Source organism: Ylistrum balloti, unplaced genomic scaffold (assembly GCF_031769215.1).
Source record: "Ylistrum balloti isolate Yb309-2 unplaced genomic scaffold, AGI_CSIRO_Ybal_v1 Utg370240, whole genome shotgun sequence".
NCBI lineage: Eukaryota > Metazoa > Mollusca > Bivalvia > Pectinida > Pectinidae > Ylistrum > Ylistrum balloti.
The window spans coordinates 269,817-282,925 of record NW_026782195.1 but is presented as its reverse complement, the minus strand read 5'-3'; the positions used below and the strand labels follow the sequence as shown (position 1 = coordinate 282,925).

The 13,109-nt window shown below is 35.2% G+C and overlaps 2 protein-coding genes across 5 annotated transcripts in view; both read right to left on the bottom strand.

Moving 5' to 3' along the window:
* The window catches only part of LOC132552185 (heparan sulfate glucosamine 3-O-sulfotransferase 1-like), a 131,019-nt gene that overhangs the window by 23,892 nt on the left and 94,018 nt on the right, over positions 1-13,109 (bottom strand). The window lies entirely within an intron of this gene.
* The window catches only part of LOC132552178 (heparan sulfate glucosamine 3-O-sulfotransferase 5-like), a 78,546-nt gene that overhangs the window by 8,274 nt on the left and 57,163 nt on the right, over positions 1-13,109 (bottom strand). Inside the window, exon 1 of one of the 4 annotated variants that reach the window (XM_060216325.1) lies at positions 8,837-8,892. The exons of 2 other annotated variants lie outside the window; for them this stretch is intronic. The gene's annotated coding sequence lies outside the window, so the exon portion shown is untranslated. Of the gene's footprint in view, positions 1-544; positions 615-8,836; positions 8,893-13,109 lie in introns of those variants that run through there. One more of the 4 variants, XM_060216322.1, reaches the window with a different exon arrangement.

Here is a 13,109-nt window from a genome sequence, read left to right as displayed (position 1 = left end):
TTGGAAGCTGAACTGTATACAATGCCTGTGTACAGATCTGCTCCACAGTAAACACAGGTCCATGGTCGGACATGTTAGTAAATCACCTCTTATAAACCTGTACTCACAAAAACTCAAGAGCTGGCAATCAAATTTTAAATAACCCAGGAAAAGAAGTCCAACATTGAAAATAATATTAAACAAAATGTGAAATTTTAGAAATACCAAAAATATTAAGTGTTACCTTTGACAGGTAGCCTACAAAATAGTAATGTTCAGAGGAATACAAAAACTTGGTTAAAAGATAGTATTTTCTGTTCTAATGAAAGCAGATGTGATACATCACACAGATCCAAATGATGAAGATGAGCATATTACAGAGTATAATCATTACTTAAACATAGCAATCACAGCTCAACATTCAAAACCCAATTTCACCACCTACAAAAATATAAGCCATTCTTTATCACGCTATTTTGAACCTAACAAAAAATTGAGAAAAATATCATTAAATATTCTAATATATATGGATAAAATATTTAAATGTTGGTAAAGTTTTTCTTACATATAAATGTAAAATGTTCCTTCCATATGAAAACACTTCCAGCACTACTGCAATACTATGGATACAGAGGCTGATCACAAGCTCTCCATTACTACTGAAGCGGGCCTGATACTCTGAGCAAACTCTCCAGTGTGTCTGATACAGGGAGATAAGTATGGCAGTTGGCTGGTACCCATAGGTCAGCCTCATCTCAAGTACCTTACCACTAATTTTCATTGGATAACCATTAAATTGGATCCAAACAGATATTCACTATCAGTAGGCCCATTTTTTGGTTCTGGCCAATAAAACATCTACAAATTAACTGTCACAAATCTTGTCTGATTTCTAGAATATAAGAATTGTAAATTCGTCTAAGCATCATTTCATAGATCACTGATAGGGTACGCTAAAACATTGTGTATATCCTCTGGGACATATCAAAATGTCCTGTGTGTTGCCCCTGGGTTACAATGTCCTGTGTACTACCCTTGGGTCATAAATTTCTGTGTGTTGCCCCTAGGTTACTACAAATTTCTGCATGCTGCCCCTGGGTCATAACTTTCTGTGTGTTGCCCCTGGGTCATAATTTTCTGTGTACAATCCCTGGATTATAACTTTCAGTAAGTTTTGTAACTAAGGGTCACAACTTTTTGTGCACTGTTTCTGGGTTATAAACTTTCTGTGTGCTTTCTCAGAGTAACAACTTTCTGTTTGCGGTCCCAGGCCCTCACTTTCAGTGTGTTCTACCTGACCCAGTATTAACACAGATCATATGCCAATTGGCACTCATAAACTGTTCATTCATCACTTGGCAATCAGAGCCTTAAGACATATTTTTCAAATTTATATGAGTTGAATGAAATATGAATTCCATCTACTTACAAAATAATCCATTTTTGTTTGAACCTTAATAATCTTAAAATGGTTGCCTCAATCTCCCCTGCCTTACCTTAGATGTGTTCCTCACTATTAAGTGTGTGCTCCCTCCTATACTGAATATTTCTCCTTATATGACACACAACCATAACACAATCAACCAATACCCACACTGACGGCACGAACGGGAGAGAAGCGACTTTATATACATACCAGTGTTAAAGGGACAATTCCCATATTTTCTACCTGTAATCCCAGTTTCGATTACCTGGACTAAAAAGCAGGTGCTTTAAACATCATGAATGAGCAGAGATTAAAAAGCATTAGAACACCAATGTCAGCGAGTTGTGGCCTGGTATGATCCCTACACTCCGTGATCGTGATTAGTGACATCGGCACTGTCAGGTTTTTTTTTATGGATTATCTAGTTAATCTTTGTCTATTATCCTGTTAATCTCCTCCGTCCCTGATCCACATTCTAATTTAATAAATTCTCTTCTATATGACTTCTACTTAGAGTCTCTCATTTAGACTTTAATTCTGAAATGTCAAGAGATTAATAAATTCCAAAGATAATTCCACTGACAGAACTGAATACTACATAAATTTAATTGCCAGTTATTCGGGGATCAGAGGTGTTACAATTATTACCTACCGGGTGATAAATCACTTCAGAGCAGTTCTGCGCTGAGGACTGAAATCAGATTGTTATACAGGCAAACAGTATGTTGTTCATGTATTCGGCTCTAATTTGCTAATACTTTATACCTGAAATGATCTGATGCATGAGAAAATGATTTAGTGATAATGTGTCTGTACCTCTTGACTTCAGACTGACAGTGCGTATCACAACCTTCCTTTGTACATTGTTATGATATTGAAGCTGATTAGTATATATCTCACTTAACACATATCTTCAACTTGATTCCACTCCTAGACTGGTATTTCTGCCAATATATATATATATATCCACTAATACATAATCCCAGAAAAAGCTTAGTATTCAGACCATCCATTACTAACACAGGATTTCTTATATACTCACAAGAAAGTAAGGATCTGTGAATCTTGCAGGTCTCATGTCTGATCCAATAGTTTCAATACTATGACCTTCACCTCTGACTGTACATTTACAGAACTGTGACCTTGACCTCTGACTACATATTTACAGAGAACTGTGACCTTCACCTCTGACTGAACATTTACAGAAAACTGTGATTTCATCTCTGACTGAACATTTACAGAACTGTGACCTTGACCTCTGACTGAACATTTACAGAACTGTGACCTTCACCTTTGATTGAACAGTTCCAAAAGTTTTGATGAAATAGGTACAAAACTATGATCTCATCATAATGAGTTTAGCTGCAGGTATTTAAAAATATCTAAAATAAAACACATGAAATGCAGTCTATATATCAACCATTGCAAAGTCCTTCAGACCTTGCGGGTAAAAAATTAAGATTTTTTTTACATAAAACACTTTAACATGTACTGTTTAAAAAAGTTATAAATATTAGGAAAGGTAACAGTCTTCAGGCAGGTTTTTTTCAGAACAAAGAAAAACTTCAGTTTTGTATAATAAATAATTCTTAATGAAGATTCTAAGGCGAAAATGTTGGTAGGATTGTGTGGCTTAGAAGACTGTCAGAAAACGACCCCGTCCCCAATACACTACACAGGTGTTAGGTGTGACAACAGATCAAGGACCATTAACACTGACAGGTCAACAATATAGAAAAACAGCAAACAATCCACCTGACAAGGGCCCTATAATCCTCTAACACAGTTACACACTGGGCAGAGCTGACCATTGTCGTCGCTTATGTCACAATGGTCACTAAGTTTCTAGACTGGTCTTCAGAGTTCCAAGGCATTTTCTTACAAATAGCTACTCCACCAATTGGGGTCATATCTCAAGATACTTGAGATGTTGTTTTGCTCTTTAAAAGCTTGTAAAATAAACTATCTGACATGTTTGAATATGCAAATCGCTTAAATCCCAACAAAATTATTGAAACACATTATATTGATATTGGAATGAATACACACATTCATTACAGCTAGCACTGACACTAAGACCGTTTCAAAAGTATTATCAAGTTCTCTGGCTTGCTGATATGCTTAATCAGCAATTCTATGGTCCTTTACATGGCGAGAAAACGGAGTCGACATTTAAGTTCTAGGACAGATTCAGATACATCTACAGGTAGTTGTCTTCCCTGACTCTCTAATAAAGATGCAAATCTTTGTATAGCATGTTACGAACAGTGTAGAAGTATAAAAAGTATCAGATGTCCATAAGTCAAATGAATATAAAAACAAACTGGCTTAACCTCGACCATCATTGTGAAAGTTGGATTATGTTTCAAACAGAATATAAAGTTCCTGGTGCATTTATCAGGACTTTGTCTACAAACACTGAAATATCAGAAAACCTCCCCTTACCTGTAATTTACCTGTAATTTACCTGTACATTAGATTACTTGACTAATGAGACTTTTTTATGACCTATCTAATGCTCAGATGTAAATTATAGTATCCAGGTGCAGCCTTCGTTTTGATATAGCATACCTCCAGAAACTTGACCTAACCTCTGTGAAAAATGTCAATACATTTGGAAATTAAACAAACTACGCCTATCAAATGTTAGTGAAGAGAAGCAGTAACACAAGTCACCTGTATCTCAACAGGGAATCTAAATAGATTAATTCATGTCACTATTTTTTATGTTCAGGTAGAATATCTTGCATTACAACTACAAGCCAGAGTTACATTTTGATGGCAACTTGGTCAGATGATGTTTTTGTCTTTTAGTTATTCTCAGACAATGTGTTCATACAGACAGCAATAAACAAGAAACAACACCACAATATGGATATTTTTCTCTTGTTCAATAACCACACTTTGGCCTGTTCCTTCTATAAACAACACAATACCACTCTCTGGCCTGGTCCACCGACAAACAACATAACAACCCACACAAATTCTCTTTTCTTTCCCTTAAAAATCCTCGGACAAACCCTAGTTTCTTTGTACTGGGTAAAGCCCGTAAGTAACCATAGTAATTAGCTTTGACAACAGAAGAAACATTAACAGACATTTACAAAGATACACTGAGTATCAATGATAAGTCACCATAAGTACATTATCGTTTCCTTCTGTTTTAAAATCTAAATTTCAAAATCTGATCATGTATCAAAAGTCAATGACAAACACAGTTGTACAATACCCTGACAAACTGAATCAGATCAATCCAGCCTCCAATGGTTCATTACCACTTACATCAGAGCTAAGGTTAACTGTGTCATCTCCGCACCTTACACAAGCTTTGTCCTTGTAAATGACAACACTACTATAATTGCCATATTTACGATCTGGAGTTTTCTCAAGACACCATTCATCCAAACGATGATTATACATGCAATAATTTTCTCACGAATAGCAATTACATGTGCTGGCATCCTTCTGTAATTTTGATAGAGATGTTGGAAATATAAAGAAAATCAGTTTGTGTAAAACAGGTCCAGCATCTCTATATATTTCGTCAATACATTTGCCAGAATAATTAATTGGTCTCAGGACACAGAACTCCAGTAAATTGCTAACAGAAATCTTTCAGTTTGTATAACACTTAAATCTGTGAATTGTCAGTAAATCTTGCTAGAGAAATGTCAGGCAGCTTGTTTGAGCATGTGATGATTCCTCATAGAATTGCAAGTTACATCGAGCTAGAGCCATCAACGTCTACTTTACATCTAATAAACTAGCAATCCAGTCACCATCTAAAACTCCGATATGGTGATACTTAACTGGAAATATCCTTAGTAAAATTTTCTTAAACTAATTGATGATACATGAACGAGAACAGCAACACATCAAACAAACAAAAAGGATGGTATCACTTGAGAAATACAAAAAGAGTGGCAACACATCAGAAATACAAAGAGGATGGTAACACATCAGAAATACAAAGAGGATGGCAACACATCAGAAATACAAAGAGGATGGCAGCACATCAGAAATACAATAAGGATGGTGACACATCAGAAATACAAAGAGGATGGCAACACATCAGAAATACAAAGAGGATGGCAACACATCAGAAATACAAAGAGGATGGCAGCACATCAGAAATACAAAGAGGATGGCAACACATCAGAAATACAAAGAGGATGGCAACACATCAGAAATACAAAGAGGATGGCAACACATCAGAAATACAAAGAGGATGGCAACACATCAGAAATACAAAAAGGATCTCAACACATCAGAAATACAAAGAGGATGCCAACACATCAGAAATACAAAAAGGATCTCAACACATTAGAATATAAAAAGGATGGCAACACATCAGAAAAACAAAAAGGATGGCAACACTCCAGAAATACAAAAAGGATGGCAGCACATCAGAAATACAAAGAGGATGGCAACACATCAGAAATACAAAAAGGATGGCAACACACCAGAAATCTGAAAACAATTGCAACACACCAGAATACAAAAAGGATGGCAACACACCAGAAATACAAAAAGGATGGCAACACACCAGAAATACAAAAAGGATGGCAACACACCAGAAATCTGAAAACAATTGCAACACACCAGAAATACAAAAAGGATGGCAACACACCAGAAATCTGAAAACAATTGCAACACACCAGAAATACAAAAAGGATGGCAACACTCTAGAAATACAAAAAGGATGGCAACACACCAGAAATACAAAAAGGATGGCAACACACCAGAAATACAAAAAGGATGGCAACACACCAGAAATCTGAAAACAATTGCAACACACCAGAATACAAAAAGGATGACAAAAGAAAGAACTTAAACAGGATGAATGACATCAAGGAATATAGAAGTGTGACGTAAACGTTATTGACAGTTAACACATCAAATTTAACCAGAACAAGCAGGAATTGATGAATAAAATGCAAGTACACTTATTGACCTTATTGAAGTTCTCATTCAGTTTTTAATAAAATGTAAGCTCTTGACGCAAAACTTATTGACCTGCTTCAAATTCCAATAGTTCTAATAAACAAACATGAAAACAACTAATTGTAACTGACGATGGCATTCACAGAATCTATAATTTGTATCTGCCAATCTACATTTATCACCGGAAAATATTCTATAGAATCAATTTTAAAACCCATGAAGATTTGAGGCAATTTTCATGCCTGACCGATAAAGTGTAAAATAAGCTCAAACTTCTTACAAATTATAAAAAAAAAAAAAAAACTATATATATGGCAATCTCTCGAGAATATACAAGGCTTTTTCACTTTTCATTTATTTTTTTAGATATTGCTTTCATATCACCAATGTTCAGTCATTTTTACAAACTGGCAGCAGTATACATTTGAAGAATGTAGTTTTTTCTTCGATACTATGAATGATTTATATACACAGAATTTGCAAGTTATGTATCTCAAATGAAATAAAGCAGTTTCCAAATCTCCATGGTTCAACACAAATCTACATAAAATTCAATTTCTCAAGATGGAAAATAATTGAAACAGAACATATACACATTTGTACAGACTTACATGGATTGCCTGGAAGTAGGTATAAGAAATGTCAAACCTCTATACTTCTCCTGCTCCCTATCAATACCCTGGTAAATTCCCACGCCTAGTTTGTCACACAGCAGTTGCGTCCAACAATACTGGACTTGAGCACCCAACTAGCCACTGCCTGTCAAGTAGGACCTTTGTACTTTTCATTGGCTCATTATATAGGTCCATTCACTGGACCCGGGGAAGATACAATGCTTAGACTCCGCAAATTAATGGGGCTCAAACATAACAAACTAATGTCATGCAAAACCGACTTCAATTTGGTTTCCATTTATGCTTATATTGAGGACTGATTTGACTGAACCAATCGTTGGCCTTTAACCCTGGGAGAATGTAATTTAGAGACTATAAATAGCAAACTCTCTCCTGTTCACAAGTAATCTTATTTCGAATTTTCGAACTCTTCGCCATGCATGCCAAGCATTCAACATGCTTCAGTACCCAACAATAAGGAAATAGTGAAGCTTTCAAAATTGATAAACAATTTCCTAGTCTAGCCTTCTGTGTGCTAATTGTTGAGAAAATGAGGTAGTTGATAACTTTTTCTATCATTACTAAATTTTCAACTGTGTAGATAAATGATTAAAGGAAAAGATAGCATACATCAACAAGGGTAAGTTGTATCATTGTTAAGACAACAACATCCCTGACCGAGCAGCGTAATATAACACGCTTATCACCAGATCTACGGAGAATTGAGTCATGGCACGATTTTACACTTTTGCATCAATTACTTTCAGTGTTGAATAAGAGCTTTCCAAGGCTGCTTATTCATATACAAATCCAATTATTTCTATGAACAATACAGCGAAGAGAAGACTTTTCAGTTTCTGTATACCGTCATCCTAAGAGATTGTTAACACGTCTAAGATTAGCATGTACATACTCCTTATTTCAAATTTCATATCTTTTTCAAGGCTGTTTTCTGTAAAAAAAAGACAGCAAATAATTATTTTGAAAAAAAAATCCTGAAGATTCTCATATTTGGAAACTTTATCTTGGCATTGTGTAAACAGGTTATTTCAAATGAATACACAACAGGTTGATTATTCATTCAAATATTTACAAAATCTATGAGCACTCTCTATTGCCTGGCCCTCATCATAGATCTGACCCTTTAGGGTACTGACAATACTTTCTGGGTAAGAATTCAATCGTCTACTCCATCATTCTTTTAAGACATTTGCTACCTACCATTACACTATGAGCTTTCTGGAGCAAAGAGGTCTGTCAATTTTTTTATATTTTTTGGGGGCTTAAAGCACTAAAATTTCTGTGACTTTCAATCATACTTGTCAGTAAATTATTCAACAAATGATAAATACTGCAAAATGCATATGACTTCTGGAGTGTACTTGATTTTTATACATTATAGCAATGAATGTGTGCTGAAATGTTATTCAATCCATCACCATTTAAATAGCATTTTGTTATTCATCACATACAAACTTTACAAAAAACCCAAAGATAATACACTTGATATCTGAGGTAATAAAAGATATTGTGTAGAAACCTTGCATGAAACAGCAAAGGTCACATTTTGGGAATCACACAAATGCTTACAAAGTTTCTGACAACTATCCTTTAAAATGAAACATATATATATCAAGTTTTTGGTAGTTGTACTTTTAAATAAAATAAAAATTTTACATGGAGTCACCAACCTGGATCTCAAATTTACAGTACATCCAATGACATGGTCAGAGGTTTAGCACTCGTGAGACTTGGGCCAAACAGTGCTGTCAGGATTAATGCCTAAATCTAACCTTACCTGTCCTCCCCAGAGTAACATAACTGTTACAACAGCTCTCTTACATTCTATATCGTTGGCCAATCGCCTACCTACCACAAACAAAGGCCTTCCTACTCCCCTTCTTCTGATTTGATTATGGCAAGTAAAGACACAATCCAAATTACAGCTCCATCTCTTGTTTGGTTTGATTGATAACAGTGCTCAGTATGATCCACGAGTTCGGGACAGTGTAGACGATATATCCAAACATGTCAGAAATTATCTCCAAAACAGTGCAAAATAATTCTCTCCTTGAATGTATGTAGGATCATAATTAAACATTCTTCATTACGAGTTCTGTCCAAATTGCCAAGATGTAATGAAAGTACACATCTACACCTCCGCGGCCACTAGTGGAGGGAGAACTGGCAGGCTCGCATGTGAAGGCCCACTCTATTGTAACATCTCTCCTAACATCAATAGCCCATATTAACAAAGGTCTCCACTCAGTTTCACTTATACTTCAGTTACGGTATAGCACATTCAAACACACCTTCTGACAAGGTCGTTTTTATATAATCCCTGGTATTGAATATCAATATAACAGAAAATTATTACAATGTGGAAAGTTTGTATCATGAATTAACATAATAGCACGCCAATCACTTAACAGTATAACAACAACCTGGGACAACAGTGGCCAGCGCTGGAATAGTTAACCTCATACATAAAGTAATATTGACACACAACCTTGTATAGACTTTACATATCAATGCATTAAATGTGCTTTATATATTAGAAATATAAATATTGATTCTTGTGTCAGAAGCGTACATTACTTTAATTACCGTTGTCAACCACTCTACTCAATACGCGTCCGTTTGTTCAAAAAAAAAAAATCATATTCTGAAAAAGCTAATGTATATGATAATCAAAGAGCTGAGAGAAGATTAAAGCAGGTGAGAAAATTCACATGCTATTTCAACTTTTCATTGTAAATAATGCTGAATTTCATTTCCACTTAATTTTCACTTTTCCTTACATCTAATTACAGTTTGTTTTCCTGCCTTACACATCAATAAACACTTTAATATAATAATTAAATATGAATAATGACCAATTCAGCTCCGAAGTAATGCTGGTTGCAACATCTTGCTGGACAAATGAAGGGTGAAATGTTTACAGTGGCAAGCCCTGAATTGAGATGATATTGAGTATATAAACGAAGAAAAATATCAATAAATTGGTCTACTGTTATGATTCTTTAAAGGAAATGTGTGTCGAATCAGAAGTACACAGGATACTGCAGCTGGAGAAATGCATAGACACACCAATAAACCATCAAATCATTAGCCTTCTTGCCTGCTTAACCCCAAAATGTGTGAAGCAATGGTTTAACTGACATCTTCAAAATCATACAGAAATGTGTGAAAGTAATTAGTGATTTAAAAAGCATCAATAAAACGTTTTATCGACACTGTTTAATTTGGTGACGTTTTTTGACCACAAGGAAAGTACTGGCACCCAATTAAAAGTCCATAGCAGCATCAAGCTGACTGTGACTTAATCTACCAATATGCTTGATCAATAGCAAAAGTATTAAAGCTCCCAACATTAGCTAGTTATATTAAGTCTAACACCAGACATTGAGCAGAGCAGCGCACACACAATAATCCCCTTGTCAGTCGTCCATATGATCAATTATGACTTCTTGGGTGACAGATGTTTTTTTATATAATGCTGCCTTTGAATTATTTCAATATTCTGAAAACTTAAAGAAAGCTTTGCCAGTGATAGAATACCGTAGATCACTGTAAACATCATTGCTCTCTGTGGCAATTGCTTTATCTTACCACACAGTATTAACAGTCAATTCCATCAGCTTCAATTTAAGTCAGGCACAACATTTGTTAACCTGCTGTAATACTTACCATAATGGCATACTCTATAATGTTAAATTTCTCAGAACAATCATGAAAATTTCAATAGGAAATAATCTCCTTCAACAGATGTTGCAATAAGCCATCTTTTATTCATATACAATAGAAAACATCGTACATGTGTGAATTTCAAAACCTCAGCAGCCTTGGCTTCTCTTATCAACAACATTTCTCTGCTCAAGCCAAGGTTATCATTTACTTTTCTCTGTTTACAGTGGGATCAAGGTTATCGGCTGCTTTTCTCTGTATCTCTTTCCAGATATCCAACAGGCTAGAAGTTCAAAAGCATCATTAGCAGCGTTTCTCACATCTTCCAGTTTGACTCCATGGTATGCCATAGTTTTTGTGTGTTTAGAAAAAAAGTTCACAACGTTTTCACTGATTAGACATGAAATCCTTTTCTGTGTTACCAAAAAAATCTACAAGTACTTGAAAGCATGCTTTAGAATTGTTTTAAATACTGTATATAGAATAGAGGTCATAGCACTCAAAGTTTTAATGAAGTATACATCAACCTCCTTCTTTAGCACTTGGTGTAAAATCTATTTGAGGTCAAAGAATGATTTTTTTCATGATGAGTGTTTTTAATTTCAATATAGGAAACACAACTTTAAATGGCAAGTATCAGGTGATCACTTAGTTTTATGTGTTTTAGTATGATTAATTATGACATGAAGCAGGAGCACGTTTGTTGTGATCCCTAGGAAAGTTTATTTAATCAACAAATCACACTGCACCTACTGTCTTCATAAAAACTGCTAAACTAATTACAACATACAGGGAAAGGTTGGATTTTCGTCTGGTTGATCCTGTTCAATGATTGGCTGAAACAAAAAGATGGCCTTTTCAGCTGACAATGCAGTATAAAAAGAATTCATTTTGAAATTGTAAGAAAGTTTCCAGTTTCCAAGTACTTCAGCAATGCTTCCGGTCAGCGTATCTCAGGAAGTGGCAGATATTTTAGTCCAAACTTTGCTTGGAAATGAGTACAGATATCCCTGGGTATAAAAGACTTGCAACCTGTAAAACCGGCTGTTATTTCAACATTGACCGCCCGAAGTGAAAGTCGCCTGCCTATTGTATGATTACATGTACGCCTGACCCGCAAAGAGTGCACTCACATGAGAACTTTGAAGTTGCATGAAGATTAACAGTACTTCTCCGCTATCCAAAAATATATTTTAAAAAAATGTTATAAAACTGAAAACACAGCGAACTCATTGCAGTCCATGGCATATAACCTGAAACATGTGCCTATGCACTAAACTCTAGACACGACCAATTTCACTATGTCACTGAAGCGCTTGAAAAATGTCGTATAACATGCGACTATTATTTGTTTATGTTTTCTGAATCTTGGTCATGTAAATGCTTGATTAGCAAAACACATGCAAAGTGGTAAACTGTCAAAGATTGCGTAAACGTTGACTTGTGAATTCTTTTTTCTGAAAGAAATAAGTGGAAATAGTAAAGCTTATAACACAGGGATTTATGTCTGTATTCTGTAAAAAAAAAACCAATGTAGGATTTGCCATAGTTATTCATTTGTTGATATGTTGTGTTTTTTTCCCCTCTAAAACTCACGGATCAAAATGTGTTAATTGTAATGAGAAGATATACATGTATTTCTGTTATTTGGCTAATAATGTGTCTGTTTGTCATAGATATGTGTTCAATGTCCATTTACTTCCAGGTTCTTCAATCACTCAGAAGAAGGAAAAAAAAAATGGAAGTGAGTAAACGCTCTTATGCAATGTACCTATTAGTCGCGTTGCACCGTCATTACAATAATGACAACCTGTTATCTCACCTGACAGAAGATAGGCCTTTAATACACTGGAATGCCCATACATGTTTCCGAGCAATGCTTGGACTAAAATGTCTGCCACTTCCCAAGATAAAATGACCAAAGATATTGTTAGCTTAGGAGGGGAGGTCTTCGAAGCATTCTAAAAATAGATTTTTTTCATCTCAACACGAAAATTGTTTAACATGCATTGTCAGCTTTAAGCTTGAAAAGGATTCTGTAATATGTGTATTTAAGAGCGACTTTAACATATTTTATAAAAGAATGAAAAAATTATCTTAATGAATGTTTCCTGTATATACAGTAAATCAGGATAGAAGAAACACTATTAGTTCCATCTCCTGCCTAAAGACAATCTACGGAGTCAAGGTCATGGAAATGTTTTAAAACTCCTAATAGTGGTTTGTCATGGCTATTTACATCACTTCGTTGACCTTCACGTTTGTTTGAAATTCTAACCATGTCATTACCAAAGTCCTGTAGCTTGTTATAAGAGACATGGGGTGTAAAGTATGAGTGGTAAGTAGCCAGAGTTAATTATCTCCCCTGATAAGTGTCCAGTAGTTTGGGGACGGTTACCATCAAACAGATAGTTCTTGTGATAACATAATCACAATGGAAAGAGTCACTGTGTAACAGT